General features: G+C 41.0%; 1 long non-coding RNA gene across 1 annotated transcript; it reads left to right on the top strand.

Annotated features, from left to right (window-relative positions):
- Positions 1-2,397: 2,397 nt before the first annotated feature.
- On the top strand, positions 2,398-4,940 carry LOC308477678. The gene is made up of 3 exons (XR_013986659.1): positions 2,398-2,472; positions 4,148-4,281; positions 4,551-4,940. It is a non-coding gene; the product is annotated as an uncharacterized lncRNA (long non-coding RNA).
- The last annotated feature ends 4,537 nt before the right edge of the window (positions 4,941-9,477 follow it).

Below are 9,477 nucleotides of genomic sequence, written 5' to 3'. Positions count from 1 at the left end.
AGCCTGATGGGATGGCTGCACCCAGGAGACAATTGCAGGAGAAGAGGCCTGATGTGGCTGGCATGGCATTCCCTTTGAGAGGCCCATCAGTGGAAGCCACAGCACCCAGGGATGAAGGATTATATCATCTCTCACATCGAATCTGCACTTACTACTTCCACTGATATGAACTCCTGTGCATCCCCTCCTTTGCAGCACAACATTTACAGGTGCGGACCCTCCAAATGTCCCTATTTTCCAGGGAAGTCCCTGATTTAGGGAAGCCTTCCTGGTTTCTGATTTAATCCTAGAATGTCCCACTTTTCCTTAGGATGTCCCTATTTTCATTGGAGAAATGTTGGAAGCATGGAGTTATCTGACCCCCGAGCTGTCTGAAGGCAATCTTGTATAGGGAAGTTGTTTTTTTTAAAAATGTTTACTGTTTTATTATGCTTTTATATATGTTAGAAGCTTCCCAGAGTAGCTGGGGTGACCCAGTAAGATGTGTAGGATGTAAATAGTAAATAGTAAAATAAATAGTAAAATTATCATTATGGAATGGGACGTCTTTATTTTCATCAGGGAAATGTTGGAGGGTATGCAGGTGCCACCGGTCATATGGGTCAGGAGCTCAAAGTTATCCTCACTGTACAGGAAAGCACATCTGGCAGGAAGCGTTTTTTGAGTGACCTTGCTCCAACAGCCCATATGAAGGACACTTCTGCTAGGAATAATGCTGGAACAAAATTGCAGGATTTAAGGATTTCATTGATTTTTAAAAAAACAACAAACCACCCTTCAATATAAGAACATAAGGAGAGCCCTGCTAGATCAGACCAAAGACATATCTGGTTCAGCATTATGCTCTCCCAGGGGCCAACCAGATGCCCCAATGGGAAACCCGTAAGCAGTATCCAAGCACTAGATCGCTCTCCCCACCTGCAATTCCCAGTAAGGTGTTGTAAGCATCACTGAGCTAATGTATATGAAATTATCTGAGCACTTGAAAAGCATGTAGGTGTCAGGGGCATCTTACCCATAGAGGCTAGTGGCACGGGGTGCCAGGGTGCCAAGTTCTGGAGGGCACCAGGGAAGAGGAGGAGGCTGGACGTGGCGCCTCCCTCCCAGCACCAGCTTGCTGTCCTCGCCAGCCTCCGCCATGCCGTGCCGAAGCAGCGCTGTCCTCCCTAAAAAAAGGTTGACAATTCTGGGAAATGGGGGGGGGGGCGGAGGGAGCTTTGCACCACGGCACCGGATATGCTTAAGATGGCCCTGGTAGGTACATAAATAGATATGAATGATTATTATAGTCAGTTGTGTGTCTCCTGGCAGCTTTCAAAATGCAGCCATCTTTCTCCCCAGCATGGTCCAGTTGGAGCTCAATGGGTGGGGGTCCTTGCCCACTTTTGCCCCCAACAACACACTAGATTCAGATTGTAATAACATACTGGTGCTTTTTAGATGTTCATTCTTTGGAGATGTTTAGTCTACTGACTTCATATGTACAAACATTACATGCAACCAAGAACTTGCCTGGGGAGGCACATTTGTTCCATCTCCAATTATGGTACAATAAAAAACCAACACCACCCCTCATATGATATTATGCCTGTGGAGGAATGGATTATGTAAATTTTTTTCCAGCTATTTAGTTACAGAAAATGGATGCAGCTAAAAGGGTATAAAGGGCGCAGTGAGAACACTGAACCGCCATGGTCCCTTTGATGCATCAATTCTACATCCAATCACTGCATGTAAATTACCTGTCTGAAGTTATAGAAGCTCTTCAGTTAGGCTAGCAGTGCCTATTGGTAATTTATTTAGAAGCAAAAAAAGGGGGGGGTGGGGGAGAAGAAGGAGAAGGAAAAGTTTTGAAATTATTATTCTCCCCACCCCCACCCATCAACATTCCCATGGTCATGAATAAGTATGTCTCATTTGCTGCAATTTCAATCTGAAAGAGTTCTTCCATTGGGGATGTGTTTACCTCTCGTGGCCTGCTACTGTGAAAATTGGTTTTCTAGCCATATTGGAGGAACAAGCAATTTATAGTGCTATATTAAATTGTTCAATTTCCCCACACATTCTATGGTTTATGGCATTACTACATATGCCGCAATGCTATCGCTTAGGAAGGTGGGTAGGGTAATGTTTTAATGTGCTTTTTTATCCCATAACACCCCCCCCCCCCCAATTTGTACTGTAGTACAGGATACACTGAAGATTGAAGTGTAAATAAAGGAAAGCATTTCAGAAAAACAAAAATGGCATTGGTAGCTACTGTAAAGGTTTAGTGTAAGAGAACAGTCTCACAAATGCAAAGGATAAATTAATTCCTGATTAAGTGAAAAGGTGCTTTCCATATAAGTAACCTGAAGTGGGCAACATCTAAGGATTTGACTATATTCTGTTTTTCAGGTTGGTTAGTTAAGCTTTCATCTCCTGGCAAACAATGACGGGTGCAACTACTCAGCGACAAAGTATTCCTTGAAGGTACTTCCCAGTGTTCAAGTTAGGATACTCCAGCCCATCTCCTTCTCCTGCTTTCCTTAAAGGATAAAATTACTACTGGTCTTTTGTCTGAGGCTGCAGTTCTAACCCCACTTATCTTGTAGTAAGCCCTTTTGAATTCAGAGGGACTTGCTTCTAGGTAGACATGGTTAAGATTACAGCTTCACTTTTGTGCTCTGTCCCCATCATATCCCCAGATATAGACCCCAGACATATAACATGGTTCCAGTGGCTTTCCACTGTGGGAAGTCATTCTGCTATGCTGTAAAAGAAGCACTCGTTTGGGCAAGACATTGGCAATGTATTCTGTTTACATGCTGCCAATCAACCCAGCCAGTGAAGCAGCACCTCTGGGGGGAGGAGGTCTCCATTTTACTATCAGGATGGGCATTTTAGCCTAGGTAAAGCTGAGGTGATGTCAGCCTCAGTGCTGCTTTCTTGTGATGAACTGTAAAGAAGCCTTATGTAGGATGAATTAGGACCACGTCAAAGGGCTATATGGAGGCCTCCACCCCAAGAAAACAGTGCTGGTTCAACAACTGTCAGGGTATATCATGTTTGCAAAGTGGATTTGCAGTTCCATATAGCAAAAGTAACTTTTTAAAAGCTCCTGCACATGTTTAAATTTACTCAAATGCCCTTGAGATAAGATTATAAGAATCACAAATGCCACTGTTGCGGATGATTTTTAATGCCCCTCCACTTTAAAGAGCAATCTTTTGAGGTTTCCATCCCTTCACTTCATTAAGAAGCTTTCATCCTTGCTTTCCCCTCCGCATTAAGAAATGTAACAAAATAAAATGGAAATTTTGTTTCCAAATGTGCTTTGGAATCAAGGCTACAATTTATGCCTTCTTATTAAAACTTAAGTGATTAATATTAAAGTTTGTAGTTCTTAAAAGATTAAGTATTCCAAGTGCTTCTCAGCAGTCTATGCTAATTGAGCCCCCCTCAGTGGCACTAAGAGATTCATAATGTACCGAGAGAGAATTTATACTGAATTACAAACAATTGGCCTGGGCTTTCAAAGTTCCAGTCTGGAAAAGAACAATTATTAGCAGATGCTAATGACTTAAAAAGAGAAGTCATAATGATGTCCAATGTTTGAGGGGTGTAAACAGAAAGAATGGCAGCATAATGTAGCTAATTATGTAGCGGAGCAGCACCACTCACATGACCTCCCTCTCACTGAGTCGCTGCTGCATTCTGGGATGGAGAGGGGAAGGGGCATGGTGGTGGCAAGGTTGACATGGTGCAAATGTCAGTAGGAATGCCAGATTACCTCTGCCAGCATGTTTGCACCACACCCACCTCACTGCTCTGTTGTCCTTTAACCTGGTTTGCAGAAGCAACTCAGCCAGAGGGAAGTCAGGTAAGCAGTGCATTCCCAGTGCATTTCTTGACTTCTGGCGCAGCTGCCATGGCAAACTGCCGATACCATGATAGCGGATGCCAGCCGTGCAGTTAATTAAGGATAATTTGGGAGTATTAGCCCCAGGGTTGGTGGTGGTGGGGAGCTTTCTCTCATGGATCGTCCGATAACTGCTTCTGGTTCCGATGGAATGCGGAGTCAGGGATGCAGAGGGCATAGTACTGCCCGTATTGGAAACTCCCCAATGCGGTTGCCATGAGCGAAGGTATCTCTGTTTCTTTTAAGATGTGTCTGAATTTGGACTAAAGAAACAGACGTGTTTTGGAAGAAGAAGAAAGATAACCTGCGAAATGAATCAGCCACTGAGTGCTAAGGTTTTGATCTGGAGAGGACTCTTGTCATCGTAATTGGAATGCTACGTAAGTGAAGGGAGCTTTTATACATTATTTTTGCTGTGCTATGAATTGGAAATATTAATGGAAGGAAATTACTAATGGATTACAACTATATATGGAATGCAAGAGGGATTCAACAAGAACTTATAATTTTCTTTACGGGGTGCTTGAAAGGATAGACTGTGTGAAATACTGTGATGACTTGTAACATTTCCAACTAAAGAGAGCTCTAGTTCTGATTTATGATGGTTTTGGTGTGATGCAGATGGACTTGTTTCTGCTTTCGGTTTCAGAGAGGCAAAATTGAGCTGTGACGCACCTAGAAATGAGCTTTTGAAGGAGGGGCAATGTTGAAGAAAATTGACTGATTATAACGTGAAGGAAATGAAGAAGGTAAACAAATATTTCACACAGCTACAGGATATAATTTCCCTCTGCAAGTTAATGGATTTGGATTTATTAAACACGATCAAAAGTCATCACATCAGTGGCTGCTAGAACAAAGGATTAAGATAGGAATTGTGGAACTTGGACTAATTAAGAGAATTGGCACAGGATCAAGGAATATCAACTCCTGATAGCCGGAACACGGAAAGTCATCCAAATATGTTTCATTCGGAACTGTTTAATTGGCTCTTTTGATTTTATTGTGATTTCGCACGATTTGGCATTGTATTAATGTGGCCTCCATTGGATTGTTATTAATGAAAAATTAATAAAAATTATTATTATTATTATTATTATTATTATTTAAAAAGAGTAGTATTCTTCAGGTGTGATCCATTTTAAAGTTTATCCAAGAACAGAGCAGCCTATTCAGAACTGGGGCAGAAATTAAATTTCACAAAATGTAAAAGTCAGTGAATGCTTAAATTTCAGCTTGCAATTTGGTGGAGCAATTCAGCCTTGGGGAATCCCAATTTGACAACAAAGTTAAAAAAAAAAATCACCTGCTTTGACTTCTTTGAATGACTAGTACAAAATTCACTAAATTATATTGCAACTCATTTATCAGATGGTGTCAAATGTTGGCTGCTATTTGTCATCCACTTACTATTAGATATTATTGGTTTCTCATCAAAACTGTCAAATTCTGTCATACACAAAATATGGGAACTGTCTACATAAGCAGAATACACCTGGATGATATTCACTGTGAAAATTCTCAGAGAAAAATTTTAAGGAAATTCTGGGCAGATTTGTTTCAGTTCTCATCATAATTACTGGAAACATCACAAGTGCAAAGCATGACTAATTAATATTTTTGGGATCTCCCCCAATTAATTATAGGGCGGTTTTATAGCAGCACATAAGAAGCTTGCAGCTGAGAGCCTTTCAGGTTTGTGAAAATAATTTTTTCATGAAGATATCATGTTGGTGAAAGTTAATTTCATTTGGTACGTTTTTATAGATTAAAAAACTAAGACACTGAGAATCAGTGGGAATTCCCAGCAATATGTTAATTATTTTGCTCCCTAATCCAAAATGTTGCCCTTTAAATGTGAACAATTGGACCATAACATGATGACATCTTTATCCAAAACCATGATAACACACAGTTCTAAATGTGATTGGCTGATATAATCCCACTGAGTGGAAGAAGTGATTGTGGAGAATGCGTCACCAATCAAGCCAGTAGTTGCTTGTTAACAGTCAATGGGAATGCTAGCAATAGTAGGAGCGGTGCGAGAACATGGAGAATGATGTCAAACTCTTTGAAGTCAAAACTAAGGCTTTTCAGAAAGTTTACAAAGTATTATTTGCTTTGGAAAGAAATTTGTATGGGTAGCTATTATACACACTTGGCTATTGTACTGCTTTTCAAACCATTTTTATGGAAATAATTTTTTTCTAAACAATTCAGATACCAAGCTTAATCGGTCAACTGTAAACTGAGCTGCCTTTGAGATTTGCAATTTCAGTTTGAAATTGCAGTTTCAAAACTGCAACAATGATTGAAACCAGGTTGCACGGGAATTGTTTAAGTCACAATTATTAAAAGGGGGATAAAGTCATGAGTGATTTGCTCTGGAATTGCTCTGGTTTTACTAGGGTTTGTTGCAGACAATCCTGGACTGTTTTCTCCACATTTTAAGGAAGGCTTTAAATGAAAGACATTGCTCCAGTCTCAGGTCCCTAGGCAAAAAGTTGTTGCATAATGTAACTTTTGCATTTCACAATAGCTTCTATTTAGTCACTAACAAAAATCAAATATAGATAGGAAAACAGGGTAAGCTACAAGATGTTCAAAAGATCATTTGTGTCGGTTGAAAGGTGACATAAACTTGTGCTTTTACTCAAAATCATTCTTATTGTTTCTATTTAGACCTCTCTGACAGAATAGCTCTCAATATATCTCTGAATAACAATCACTTTGCTCTTCTGGAACATTTCATTGTTAACTTCCTGTTGTTGTTGTTGTTGTTGTTGTTGTTGTTGTTGTTGTTGTTGTTGTTTTAATTATTTTTCAGTTGTAAAGTGCCTAACATTTTCACACATTGCACAGGGTTTAAAAGACACACCATCTCCTCTTTGCAGACTCATGATCTGAAATGTTTGATAATAAAAGGAAACAGAATGGGGAGGGAAGCAAGCAAATTCAGGTACCAAGTCATACTCCAGCATCATCATCTCATCTGGAGTGGTAGGTCTCCTTGCTTTCAAGTACATGTACAGAATCCAGCAAACCATTATCCCTATTCCCTTGGTTCTGCAATGCCAGGGCAACTCGAAGATGGAGCAGAGTGTTCTTTCTGGGAGAAAGGAGACACAAGTTCTCAGCCGCTGTTTTCTGTACACCACTTACAGATATTTTTATAGGGCTACCATATGTCTGGGTTTCCCCAGACACGTCCATGAATTGTTCAGAAAAATGGCGTCCGGCCGGGATTTTGCTGAATCAGCAAAATATCTTGGAAAACCCTGACAAATGGCAAGTTGGTCTATTTTTATTTAAAAAATCTTTTAAAATCTAAGAAAAGCCCCAAAATGAATGTTGACTCATCTTTGACATCCCCCCCCCCAAAAAAAACCCTCAACAACTCTGTCTGGATTTTCACTTTTGGGAATATGGCAACCCTATTTTGACACCATTGTCACTCTGCTGGCACATCACTCTCCCTTTCAGCTGACAAATATGGATGGATGGATGGATGGATGGATGTGCAGTTAGTGGGATCCCTGCTGGTGGAAACTGGCTGAAACAGGGCTCTCTGGGTCAGGGAGGGGGTGAGGCTGAGCTGGCCTGGCTACAATAGTGTGATACCACCTGGTCTGATACAGACCCAGTTGCTGCGCCAGCTAGAAACTTCAGCAAGAAGTTTGCATTGTTCTTTAATTTAAAAAAAAAATCTTTTAGACTGTGCAGATGATGAACAAGTTATCTGTTGCATATTCAACATGAATTTTTAAATGTCCCTCAGTTGTTGGGAAGCCAGCAAGAAAAACAATAATAAGTGAACGTGTTATAGATATTCAAAGCAGCTCTGGTTTATCGAGCTATAGAAGCTCTTCCTTCAAATTCCATTCTGGGAGAAAATCTCCCCTCACTACCATCAGCAAAAAATTACCATATGAACACTGAACATAATGAATCAACTACTTTTACCCAGGTCGTAGAGTCAATTCCCTTCGTAGCATAGGTCAGCTGTGTTAGTTCACCACAGAATAACGGATAAAACCATGAATGGAATATTTCCAAATTCAACTCTCGTGCTCCGCAGAAACTGTTAGTCTTTAATATATGTCAGGGAACTGCCATCGGCTCAGGGGTGAGAGGGGAAAAGGCGGATGGATTACAGAGAGCTCCCAAAGATCGTGGGAAGCAGCACTTCCTCAGCGGAGGAAGGAAGCCACGCCTCTAGTGGGGAGGAGATGCAGGGCTCGGAGGATGCAAGGCAGTGCCAGGACACCTTGCCTGAGCAAAGCGGGGAGGAGGGAGGTCCCCCGTTACCCAAGCCTTCCTTGCGCAGTAGGCTTTCGCGCAGAGAGGGGAGGCGCAGACTGGGGGTCAAGAAACTACTCTGCTGGGGAAGATTTAAGGACCGCCCACTCTCAGATTCTGCCAGTGAATGAGCAAGACATGGAATAGAATGCGCTCTGCATTCTAAAGGGTTTTTAGCACCAATAAGAAAGCTTTAGAACAGACTAGTGAGGCATATTGCCTGATTGCTCTCAAGCAACCATCCGATACCCTTAACAATATAGAATATGAATTATAGGATTATATGAAACAGTCTTAGAGAGAAATCATTGTTTTCCATATATTTATACAGAGAGATTATATAATGTATGTATATTAAATTTAATAGCACTATGGTCAATGCTCCCAAACTGGCTTGACTACACTTACATCTTGCACCAGATCCTTGGCACAACTCAGAAATATGTCCAGCGTTACCTCCCCTCTGGTTCTTCTGCTTGGGCACAGTCATTTAAGGTATCAAAAAAAAAATTACCTCTTTGTTGTGAATGGAACACATATGTAGTCTGCCTGTGTCATGATTGTGGAAGTCATCCAATACTACAACATTTCCTCTTTTGTCTGAGAGTGATAGCTCACCTCCAGTTCAAAATGACTCTTAGGGCCCAATATTACAACCTACAGCAATTCTGCCCCTTTGGGGGTTTCTAGATTGTTGGACTCAGAGCTTTCTTTGATATACCTAGCAACACCACCTCCGGTACATCCTTCCCTGTCTTTCCTATGTATTTTATATCTGGAGATCACCAAGTCCCATTGATTCTCTCTGTTTTACCAGGTTTCTGTTATGCCCACTCTATCACTGCTTTCTTCTAAGAGCAAGCACTCCAATTTACCTAATCTAGTGTTAGTGTATAAGCACTTGCATACAGTCTCTCTCTCTTCAAGGGACTTCGGCATGTATTTTGACCTGTGGTGCTTTGGCCTCTCTTCATTGCTGTTCCTTTGCAGATGTCAATGCTGAATGCGTGGATATTTCATGGATGGAGATGGAATGGCATGAAATGTCAGGGATGGGGTTAGAAGGCATAGGGAAGACCCATTGGAAGACAGCTCATTGGCTTTATGAAGAAGGCCGGTGGATAGAAGACTTTGTGGGGGATTTGTTCAATGTGGTATCATCCAAGGGGCAAATCTTTTTTTAAAAAAATAGTAAAGAGAACTTTAGACAGTAAGTCTATACACGAAAATACAGTTTCTATGGACTTTTTTTATAGAAACTAAGTTACTTCAAGCAT

Source organism: Podarcis pityusensis (assembly GCF_964106645.2).
Source record: "Podarcis pityusensis genome assembly, chromosome: 5".
Classification (NCBI taxonomy): Eukaryota; Metazoa; Chordata; class Lepidosauria; order Squamata; family Lacertidae; genus Podarcis; species Podarcis pityusensis.
This window is presented reverse-complemented; position numbering and strand designations above follow the sequence as displayed.